Raw genomic sequence first — 12,155 nt, 5'->3', positions numbered from 1 at the left:
ACTTTCACAGGTAGCATGGCCGAGCAGTCTAAGGCGCTGGATTTAGGCTCCAGTCTCTTTGGAGGTGTGGGTTCAAATCCCACTGCTGCCAAGCTCTTTTAACAAATGCCTATCCTTGATTGCTCAAGCGTCTCTGAAGTTTCTGCTGCACTTTGCTGGCATTCCTTGCTCAACACACTGGAATCTCAGAACAGCAGCATTAGGAAATTGCATGCTTTGGTTGAGAAGTCTTCCAAAAGGGCACACTTCTGATGAGATGACTAGTGAAATCTTGTCAACGTTACAAAACAAGTCCAACTGAACGTGATTACCTCTCCTGTAAGCTAGATTCCACATTAACACTTTAAGTGTGGACACCAAAAAACAAGCAGTACTAATGAAAAGCTGGCACACTTTTCAGCAGAGTGCCAAGTGAACTTGCCACAGAATGCTGCACCCAAAGTCCACTCTCAAGTGTAAAGTGACCACCACCTGCTGCCTCAGAAAGAGGACTGAAACACATAAGGTGGCATCTTGGCCATCTCCGTGAAACTTTAACTACCTTTTATAATGGATAAAGTGGTGAATACTTGTAGTTTAGAGTTCTGAGGCCTCCAGCTCAAGCAATGAATGCAGAGCATGGAATGTCCCACCCCATTTTAGTCGATAACGTGTCCATTTTTATGGGTAGCATGGCCGAGCGGTCTAAGGCGCTGGATTAAGGCTCCAGTCTCTTTGGGGGCGTGGGTTCGAATCCCACTGCTGCCAAACTCCTTTTAACAAAATCCCTACCCTCTAGGGCTCAAGCTTCTCTGATCTTGCTCCTGCAATTTACTGCAGTTCCTTTCCCAACTCACTGGAATCTCAAAAAACACTTACCTCTCTGCTTTGGCAGCATTAGAAAAGCTGCAATCATTGCATGTTTTGTTTGATACATGATACATACATATAATATGCATGTTGTGCACATATTACATACATGCTACACACACTACACACATATGACATACATGTTACACACATGTGACACACGTGCTACTTACATATTACACACATAGTTCACACATATTACACAAATGTTACATACATATGATATACATGTTGCATGCATGTTACATACATGTCACACTCATGTTACACACCATTTAGACACAATTTTACACACATGTCACATGCATGTTACACATATTACACACATATAGCATACATGTCATACACATCACATACATGCTACACACATATGACATGCATGTCACACACATGTTACATTGATATGACACACATATGACATGCATGTTGCACATATCTTACATACATGTTACACACATATGGCATGCATATGACATGCATGGTACACACATGTTACATACATGTTACACATATGACACACAATACACATATGGCATACATATCACACATATTACATACGTGTTACACACATATTACACAGATTATACATACATATGACATACATGTTGAATACATGTTACATACATGTCATACACTTATGAAATACATGTTACACACGTTACATACATATGACACACATGACATACATGTTACGTACATGTCACATACAAACAATGAATGCAGAGCATGGAATGTAGACTGTCATGCCTCTTTTTAGTCCTTAGCAAGAGCACTTTCACAGGTAGCATGGCCGAGCAGTCTAAGGCGCTGGATTTAGGCTCCAGTCTCTTTGGAGGTGTGGGTTCAAATCCCACTGCTGCCAAGCTCTTTTAACAAATGCCTATCCTTGATTGCTCAAGCGTCTCTGAAGTTTCTGCTGCACTTTGTTGGCATTCCTTGCTCAACACACTGGAATCTCAGAACAGCAGCATTAGGAAATTGCATGCTTTGGTTGAGAAGTCTTCCAAAAGGGCACACTTCTGATGAGATGACTAGTGAAATCTTGTCAACGTTACAAAACAAGTCCAACTGAACGTGATTACCTCTCCTGTAAGCTAGATTCCACATTAACACTTTAAGTGTGGACACCAAAAAACAAGCAGTACTAATGAAAAGCTGGCACACTTTTCAGCAGAGTGCCAAGTGAACTTGCCACAGAATGCTGCACCCAAAGTCCACTCTCAAGTGTAAAGTGACCACCACCTGCTGCCTCAGAAAGAGGACTGAAACACATAAGGTGGCATCTTGGCCATCTCCGTGAAACTTTAACTACCTTTTATAATGGATAAAGTGGTGAATACTTGTAGTTTAGAGTTCTGAGGCCTCCAGCTCAAGCAATGAATGCAGAGCATGGAATGTCCCACCCCATTTTAGTCGATAACGTGTTCATTTTTATGGGTAGCATGGCCGAGCGGTCTAAGGCGCTGGATTAAGGCTCCAGTCTCTTTGGGGGCGTGGGTTCGAATCCCACTGCTGCCAAACTCCTTTTAACAAAATCCCTACCCTCTAGGGCTCAAGCTTCTCTGATCTTGCTCCTGCAATTTACTGCAGTTCCTTTCCCAACTCACTGGAATCTCAAAAAACACTTACCTCTCTGCTTTGGCAGCATTAGAAAAGCTGCAATCATTGCATGTTTTGTTTGATACATGATACATACATATAATATGCATGTTGTGCACATATTACATACATGCTACACACACTACACACATATGACATACATGTTACACACATGTGACACACGTGCTACTTACATATTACACACATAGTTCACACATATTACACAAATGTTACATACATATGATATACATGTTGCATGCATGTTACATACATGTCACACTCATGTTACACACCATTTAGACACAATTTTACACACATGTCACATGCATGTTACACATATTACACACATATAGCATACATGTCATACACATCACATACATGCTACACACATATGACATGCATGTCACACACATGTTACATTAATATGACACACATATGACATGCATGTAGCACATATCTTACATACATGTTACACACATATGGCATGCATATGACATGCATGGTACACACATGTTACATACATGTTACACATATGACACACAATACACATATGGCATACATATCACACATATTACATACGTGTTACACACATATTACACAGATTATACATACATATGACATACATGTTGAATACATGTTACATACATGTCATACACTTATGAAATACATGTTACACACGTTACATACATATGACACACATGACATACATGTTACGTACATGTCACATACAAACAATGAATGCAGAGCATGGAATGTAGACTGTCATGCCTCTTTTTAGTCCTTAGCAAGAGCAATTGCACAGGTAGCATGGCCGAGCGGTCTAAGGCGTTGGATTTAGGCTCTAGTCTCTTTGGAGGCGTGGGTTCAAATCCCACTGCTGCCAAGCTCTTTTAACAAATGCCTATCCTTGATTGCTCAAGCGTCTCTGAAGTTTCTGCTGCACTTTGCTGGCATTCCTTGCTCAACACACTGAAATCTCAGAACAGCAGCATTAGGAAATTGCATGCTTTGGTTGAGAAGTCTTCCAAAAGGGCACACTTCTGATGAGATGACTAGTGAAATCTTGTCAACGTTACAAAACAAGTCCAACTGAACGTGATTACCTCTCCTGTAAGCTAGATTCCACATTAACACTTTAAGTGTGGACACCAAAAAACAAGCAGTACTAATGAAAAGCTGGCACACTTTTCAGCAGAGTGCCAAGTGAACTTGCCACAGAATGCTGCACCCAAAGTCCACTCTCAAGTGTAAAGTGACCACCACCTGCTGCCTCAGAAAGAGGACTGAAACACATAAGGTGGCATCTTGGCCATCTCCGTGCAACTTCAACTACCTTTTATAATGGATAAAGTGGTGAATACTTGTAGTTTAGAGTTCTGAGGCCTCCAGCTCAAGCAATGAATGCAGAGCATGGAATGTCCCACCCGATTTTAGTCGATAACGTGTTCATTTTTTTGGGTAGCATGGCCGAGCGGTCTAAGGCGCTGGATTAAGGCTCCAGTCTCTTTGGGGGCATGGGTTCGAATCCCACTGCTGCCAAACTCTTTTTAACAAAATCCCTACCCTCTAGGGCTCAAGCTTCTCTGATCTTGCTCCTGCAATTTACTGCAGTTCCTTTCCCAACTCACTGGAATCTCAAAAAACACTTACCTCTCTGCTTTAGCAGCATTAGAAAAGCTGCAATCATTGCATGTTTTGTTTGATACATGATACATACATATAATATGCATGTTGTGCACATATTACATACATGCTACACACACTACACACATATGACATACATGTTACACACATGTGACACACGTGCTACTTACATATTACACACATAGTTCACACATATTACACAAATGTTACATACATATGATATACATGTTGCATGCATGTTACATACATGTCACACTCATGTTACACACCATTTAGACACAATTTTACACACGTCACATGCATGTTACACATATTACACACATATAACATACATGTCATACACATCACATACATGCTACACACATATGACATGCATGTCACACACATGTTACATTAATATGACACACATATGACATGCATGTTGCACATATCTTACATACATGTTACACACATATGGCATGCATATGACATGCATGGTACACACATGTTACATACATGTTACACATATGACACACAATACACATATGGCATACATATCACACATATTACATACGTGTTACACACATATTACACAGATTATACATACATATGACATACATGTTGAATGCATGTTACATACATGTCATACACTTATGAAATACATGTTACACACGTTACATACATATGACACACATGACATACATGTTACGTACATGTCACATACAAACAATGAATGCAGAGCATGGAATGTAGACTGTCATGCCTCTTTTTAGTCCTTAGCAAGAGCACTTTCACAGGTAGCATGGCCGAGCGGTCTAAGGCGCTGGATTTAGGCTCCAGTCTCTTTGGAGGTGTGGGTTCAAATCCCACTGCTGCCAAGCTCTTTTAACAAATGCCTATCCTTGATTGTTCAAGCGTCTCTGAAGTTTCTGCTGCACTTTGCTGGCATTCCTTGCTCAACACACTGGAATCTCAGAACAGCAGCATTAGGAAATTGCATGCTTTGGTTGAGAAGTCTTCCAAAAGGGCACACTTCTGATGAGATGACTAGTGAAATCTTGTCAACGTTACAAAACAAGTCCAACTGAACGTGATTACCTCTCCTGTAAGCTAGATTCCACATTAACACTTTAAGTGTGGACACCAAAAAACAAGCAGTACTAATGAAAAGCTGGCACACTTTTCAGCAGAGTGCCAAGTGAACTTGCCACAGAATGCTGCACCCAAAGTCCACTCTCAAGTGTAAAGTGACCACCACCTGCTGCCTCAGAAAGAGGACTGAAACACATAAGGTGGCATCTTGGCCATCTCCGTGAAACTTCAACTACCTTTTATAATGGATAAAGTGGTGAATACTTGTAGTTTAGAGTTCTGAGGCCTCCAGCTCAAGCAATGAATGCAGAGCATGGAATATCCCACCCGATTTTAGTCGATAACGTGTTCATTTTTATGGCTAGCATGGCCGAGCGGTCTAAGGCGCTGGATTAAGGCTCCAGTCTCTTTGGGGGCGTGGGTTCGAATCCCACTGCTGCCAAACTCTTTTTAACAAAATCCCTACCCTCTAGGGCTCAAGCTTCTCTGATCTTGCTCCTGCAATTTACTGCAGTTCCTTTCCCAACTCACTGGAATCTCAAAAAACACTTACCTCTCTGCTTTAGCAGCATTAGAAAAGCTGCAATCATTGCATGTTTTGTTTGATACATGATACATACATATAATATGCATGTTGTGCACATATTACATACATGCTACACACACTACACACATATGACATACATGTTACACACATGTGACACACGTGCTACTTACATATTACACACATAGTTCACACATATTACACAAATGTTACATACATATGATATACATGTTGCATGCATGTTACATACATGTCACACTCATGTTACACACCATTTAGACACAATTTTACACACGTCACATGCATGTTACACATATTACACACATATAACATACATGCCATACACATCACATACATGCTACACACATATGACATGCATGTCACACACATGTTACATTAATATGACACACATATGACATGCATGTTGCACATATCTTACATACATGTTACACACATATGGCATGCATATGACATGCATGGTACACACATGTTACATACATGTTACACATATGACACACAATACACATATGGCATACATATCACACATATTACATACGTGTTACACACATATTACACAGATTATACATACATATGACATACATGTTGAATACATGTTACATACATGTCATACACTTATGAAATACATGTTACACACGTTACATACATATGACACACATGACATACATGTTACGTACATGTCACATACAAACAATGAATGCAGAGCATGGAATGTAGACTGTTGTGCCTCTTTTTAGTCCTTAGCAAGAGCACTTTCACAGGTAGCATGGCCGAGCGGTCTAAGGTGCTGGATTTAGGCTCCAGTCTCTTTGGAGGCGTGGGTTCAAATCCCACTGCTGCCAAGCTCTTTTAACAAATGCCTATCCTTGATTGTTCAAGCGTCTCTGAAGTTTCTGCTGCACTTTGCTGGCATTCCTTGCTCAACACACTGGAATCTCAGAACAGCAGCATTAGGAAATTGCATGCTTTGGTTGAGAAGTCTTCCAAAAGGGCACACTTCTGATGAGATGACTAGTGAAATCTTGTCAACGTTACAAAACAAGTCCAACTGAACGTGATTACCTCTCCTGTAAGCTAGATTCCACATTAACACTTTAAGTGTGGACACCAAAAAACAAGCAGTACTAATGAAAAGCTGGCACACTTTTCAGCAGAGTGCCAAGTGAACTTGCCACAGAATGCTGCACCCAAAGTCCACTCTCAAGTGTAAAGTGACCACCACCTGCTGCCTCAGAAAGAGGACTGAAACACATAAGGTGGCATCTTGGCCATCTCCGTGCAACTTCAACTACCTTTTATAATGGATAAAGTGGTGAATACTTGTAGTTTAGAGTTCTGAGGCCTCCAGCTCAAGCAATGAATGCAGAGCATGGAATGTCCCACCCGATTTTAGTCGATAACGTGTTCATTTTTTTGGGTAGCATGGCCGAGCGGTCTAAGGCGCTGGATTAAGGCTCCAGTCTCTTTGGGGGCATGGGTTCGAATCCCACTGCTGCCAAACTCCTTTTAACAAAATCCCTACCCTCTAGGGCTCAAGCTTCTCTGATCTTGCTCCTGCAATTTACTGCAGTTCCTTTCCCAACTCACTGGAATCTCAAAAAACACTTACCTCTCTGCTTTAGCAGCATTAGAAAAGCTGCAATCATTGCATGTTTTGTTTGATACATGATACATACATATAATATGCATGTTGTGCACATATTACATACATGCTACACACACTACACACATATGACATACATGTTACACACATGTGACACACGTGCTACTTACATATTACACACATAGTTCACACATATTACACAAATGTTACATACATATGATATACATGTTGCATGCATGTTACATACATGTCACACTCATGTTACACACCATTTAGACACAATTTTACACACATGTCACATGCATGTTACACATATAACATACATGTCATACACATCACATACATGCTACACACATATGACATGCATGTCACACACATGTTACATTAATATGACACACATATGACATGCATGTTGCACATATCTTACATACATGTTACACACATATGGCATGCATATGACATGCATGGTACACACATGTTACATACATGTTACACATATGACACACAATACACATATGGCATACATATCACACATATTACATACGTGTTACACACATATTACACAGATTATACATACATATGACATACATGTTGAATACATGTTACATACATGTCATACACTTATGAAATACATGTTACACACGTTACATACATATGACACACATGACATACATGTTACATACATGTCACATACAAACAATGAATGCAGAGCATGGAATGTAGACTGTCATGCCTCTTTTTAGTCCTTAGCAAGAGCACTTTCACAGGTAGCATGGCCGAGCGGTCTAAGGCGCTGGATTTAGGCTCCAGTCTCTTTGGAGGCGTGGGTTCAAATCCCACTGCTGCCAAGTTCTTTTAACAAATGCCTATCCTTGCTTGCTCAAGCGTCTCTGAAGTTTCTGCTGCACTTTGCTGGCATTCCTTGCTCAACACACTGGAATCTCAGAACAGCAGCATTAGGAAATTGCATGCTTTGGTTGAGAAGTCTTCCAAAAGGGCACACTTCTGATGAGATGACTAGTGAAATCTTGTCAACGTTACAAAACAAGTCCAACTGAACGTGATTACCTCTCCTGTAAGCTAGATTCCACATTAACACTTTAAGTGTGGACACCAAAAAACAAGCAGTACTAATGAAAAGCTGGCACACTTTTCAGCAGAGTGCCAAGTGAACTTGCCACAGAATGCTGCACCCAAAGTCCACTCTCAAGTGTAAAGTGACCACCACCTGCTGCCTCAGAAAGAGGACTGAAACACATAAGGTGGCATCTTGGCCATCTCCGTGAAACTTCAACTACCTTTTATAATGGATAAAGTGGTGAATACTTGTAGTTTAGAGTTCTGAGGCCTCCAGCTCAAGCAATGAATGCAGAGCATGGAATGTCCCACCCCATTTTAGTCGATAACGTGTTCATTTTTATGGGTAGTATGGCCGAGCGGTCTAAGGCGCTGGATTAAGGCTCCAGTCTCTTTGGGGGCGTGGGTTCGAATCCCACTGCTGCCAAACTCCTTTTAACAAAATCCCTACCCTCTAGGGCTCAAGCTTCTCTGATCTTGCTCCTGCAATTTACTGCAGTTCCTTTCCCAACTCACTGGAATCTCAAAAAACACTTACCTCTCTGCTTTAGCAGCATTAGAAAAGCTGCAATCATTGCATGTTTTGTTTGATACATGATACATACATATAATATGCATGTTGTGCACATATTACATACATGCTACACACACTACACACATATGACATACATGTTACACACATGTGACACACGTGCTACTTACATATTACACACATAGTTCACACATATTACACAAATGTTACATACATATGATATACATGTTGCATGCATGTTACATACATGTCACACTCATGTTACACACCATTTAGACACAATTTTACACACATGTCACATGCATGTTACACATATTACACACATATAACATACATGTCATACACATCACATACATGCTACACACATATGCCATGCATGTCACACACATGTTACATTAATATGACACACATATGACATGCATGTTGCACATATCTTACATACATGTTACACACATATGGCATGCATATGACATGCATGGTACACACATGTTACATACATGTTACACATATGACACACAATACACATATGGCATACATATCACACATATTACATACGTGTTACACACATATTACACAGATTATACATACATATGACATACATGTTGAATACATGTTACATACATGTCATACACTTATGAAATACATGTTACACACGTTACATACATATGACACACATGACATACATGTTACGTACATGTCACATACAAACAATGAATGCAGAGCATGGAATGTAGACTGTCATGCCTCTTTTTAGTCCTTAGCAAGAGCACTTTCACAGGTAGCATGGCCGAGCGGTCTAAGGTGCTGGATTTAGGGGCGTGGGTTCAAATCCCACTGCTGCCAAGCTCTTTTAACAAATGCCTATCCTTGATTGCTCAAGCGTCTCTGAAGTTTCTGCTGCACTTTGCTGGCATTCCTTGCTCAACACACTGGAATCTCAGAACAGCAGCATTAGGAAATTGCATGCTTTGGTTGAGAAGTCTTCCAAAAGGGCACACTTCTGATGAGATGACTAGTGAAATCTTGTCAACGTTACAAAACAAGTCCAACTGAACGTGATTACCTCTCCTGTAAGCTAGATTCCACATTAACACTTTAAGTGTGGACACCAAAAAACAAGCAGTACTAATGAAAAGCTGGCACACTTTTCAGCAGAGTGCCAAGTGAACTTGCCACAGAATGCTGCACCCAAAGTCCACTCTCAAGTGTAAAGTGACCACCACCTGCTGCCTCAGAAAGAGGACTGAAACACATAAGGTGGCATCTTGGCCATCTCCGTGAAACTTTAACTACCTTTTATAATGGATAAAGTGGTGAATACTTGTAGTTTAGAGTTCTGAGGCCTCCAGCTCAAGCAATGAATGCAGAGCATGGAATGTCCCACCCCATTTTAGTCGATAACGTGTTCATTTTTATGGGTAGCATGGCCGAGCGGTCTAAGGCGCTGGATTAAGGCTCCAGTCTCTTTGGGGGCGTGGGTTCGAATCCCACTCCTTTTAACAAAATCCCTACCCTCTAGGGCTCAAGCTTCTCTGATCTTGCTCCTGCAATTTACTGCAGTTCCTTTCCCAACTCACTGGAATCTCAAAAAACACTTACCTCTCTGCTTTAGCAGCATTAGAAAAGCTGCAATTATTGCATGTTTTGTTTGATACATGATACATACATATAATATGCATGTTGTGCACATATTACATACATGCTACACACACTACACACATATGACATACATGTTACACACATGTGACACACGTGCTACTTACATATTACACACATAGTTCACACATATTACACAAATGTTACATACATATGATATACATGTTGCATGCATGTTACATACATGTCACACTCATGTTACACACCATTTAGACACAATTTTACACACATGTCACATGCATGTTACACATATTACACACATATAACATACATGTCATACACATCACATACATGTTACACACATATGACATGCATGTCACACACATGTTACATTAATATGACACACATATGACATGCATGTTGCACATATCTTACATACATGTTACACACACATGGCATGCATATGACATGCATGGTACACACATGTTACATACATGTTACACATATGACACACAATACACATATGGCATACATATCACACATATTACATACGTGTTACACACATATTACACAGATTATACATACATATGACATACATGTTGAATACATGTTACATACATGTCATACACTTATGAAATACATGTTACACACGTTACATACATATGACACACATGACATACATGTTACGTACATGTCACATACAAACAATGAATGCAGAGCATGGAATGTAGACTGGCATGCCTCTTTTTAGTCCTTAGCAAGAGCACTTTCACAGGTAGCATGGCCGAGCGGTCTAAGGCGCTGGATTTAGGCTCCAGTCTCTTTGGAGGCGTGGGTTCAAATCCCACTGCTGCCAAGCTCTTTTAACAAATGCCTATCCTTGATTGCTCAAGCGTCTCTGAAGTTTCTGCTGCACTTTGCTGGCATTCCTTGCTCAACACACTGGAATCTCAGAACAGCAGCATTAGGAAATTGCATGCTTTGGTTGAGAAGTCTTCCAAAAGGGCACACTTCTGATGAGATGACTAGTGAAATCTTGTCAACGTTACAAAACAAGTCCAACTGAACGTGATTACCTCTCCTGTAAGCTAGATTCCACATTAACACTTTAAGTGTGGACACCAAAAAACAAGCAGTACTAATGAAAAGCTGGCACACTTTTCAGCAGAGTGCCAAGTGAACTTGCCACAGAATGCTGCACCCAAAGTCCACTCTCAAGTGTAAAGTGACCACCACCTGCTGCCTCAGAAAGAGGACTGAAACACATAAGGTGGCATCTTGGCCATCTCCGTGAAACTTTAACTACCTTTTATAATGGATAAAGTGGTGAATACTTGTAGTTTAGAGTTCTGAGGCCTCCAGCTCAAGCAATGAATGCAGAGCATGGAATGTCCCACCCCATTTTAGTCGATAACGTGTTCATTTTTATGGGTAGCATGGCCGAGTGGTCTAAGGCGCTGGATTAAGGCTCCAGTCTCTTTGGGGGCGTGGGTTCGAATCCCACTCCTTTTAACAAAATCCCTACCCTCTAGGGCTCAAGCTTCTCTGATCTTGCTCCTGCAATTTACTGCAGTTCCTTTCCCAACTCACTGGAATCTCAAAAAACACTTACCTCTCTGCTT

General features: G+C 40.7%; 11 non-coding genes across 11 annotated transcripts; all 11 read left to right on the top strand.

Moving 5' to 3' along the window:
* The first annotated feature begins 665 nt into the window (after positions 1–665).
* TRNAL-AAG (transfer RNA leucine (anticodon AAG)) lies at positions 666–747 on the top strand. The gene has a single exon. It is a non-coding gene; the product is annotated as a tRNA-Leu (tRNA).
* A 1,538-nt stretch (positions 748–2,285) lies between these two features.
* TRNAL-AAG (transfer RNA leucine (anticodon AAG)) lies at positions 2,286–2,367 on the top strand. Its single transcript has one exon. It is a non-coding gene; the product is annotated as a tRNA-Leu (tRNA).
* Positions 2,368–3,249: 882 nt separating this feature from the next.
* Positions 3,250–3,331, top strand: TRNAL-UAG (transfer RNA leucine (anticodon UAG)). Its single transcript has one exon. It is a non-coding gene; the product is annotated as a tRNA-Leu (tRNA).
* Positions 3,332–3,905: 574 nt separating this feature from the next.
* TRNAL-AAG (transfer RNA leucine (anticodon AAG)) lies at positions 3,906–3,987 on the top strand. Its single transcript has one exon. It is a non-coding gene; the product is annotated as a tRNA-Leu (tRNA).
* Positions 3,988–4,867: 880 nt separating this feature from the next.
* On the top strand, positions 4,868–4,949 carry TRNAL-UAG (transfer RNA leucine (anticodon UAG)). The gene has a single exon. It is a non-coding gene; the product is annotated as a tRNA-Leu (tRNA).
* A 573-nt stretch (positions 4,950–5,522) lies between these two features.
* TRNAL-AAG (transfer RNA leucine (anticodon AAG)) lies at positions 5,523–5,605 on the top strand. Its single transcript has one exon. It is a non-coding gene; the product is annotated as a tRNA-Leu (tRNA).
* Positions 5,606–6,485: 880 nt separating this feature from the next.
* TRNAL-UAG (transfer RNA leucine (anticodon UAG)) lies at positions 6,486–6,567 on the top strand. Its single transcript has one exon. It is a non-coding gene; the product is annotated as a tRNA-Leu (tRNA).
* Positions 6,568–7,141: 574 nt separating this feature from the next.
* On the top strand, positions 7,142–7,223 carry TRNAL-AAG (transfer RNA leucine (anticodon AAG)). Its single transcript has one exon. It is a non-coding gene; the product is annotated as a tRNA-Leu (tRNA).
* An 871-nt stretch (positions 7,224–8,094) lies between these two features.
* Positions 8,095–8,176, top strand: TRNAL-UAG (transfer RNA leucine (anticodon UAG)). Its single transcript has one exon. It is a non-coding gene; the product is annotated as a tRNA-Leu (tRNA).
* Positions 8,177–8,750: 574 nt separating this feature from the next.
* Positions 8,751–8,832, top strand: TRNAL-AAG (transfer RNA leucine (anticodon AAG)). The gene has a single exon. It is a non-coding gene; the product is annotated as a tRNA-Leu (tRNA).
* Positions 8,833–11,307: 2,475 nt separating this feature from the next.
* On the top strand, positions 11,308–11,389 carry TRNAL-UAG (transfer RNA leucine (anticodon UAG)). The gene has a single exon. It is a non-coding gene; the product is annotated as a tRNA-Leu (tRNA).
* Positions 11,390–12,155: the final 766 nt, after the last annotated feature.

The sequence above is a fragment of the Lithobates pipiens genome, unplaced genomic scaffold (genome assembly GCF_037356315.1).
Source record: "Lithobates pipiens isolate NorthernLeopardFrog02 unplaced genomic scaffold, aLitPip1_a1.2 Scaffold_28, whole genome shotgun sequence".
NCBI lineage: Eukaryota > Metazoa > Chordata > Amphibia > Anura > Ranidae > Lithobates > Lithobates pipiens.
Note: the sequence above shows the minus strand (reverse complement) of the source record. Positions and strands in the feature narration are given on the sequence as shown.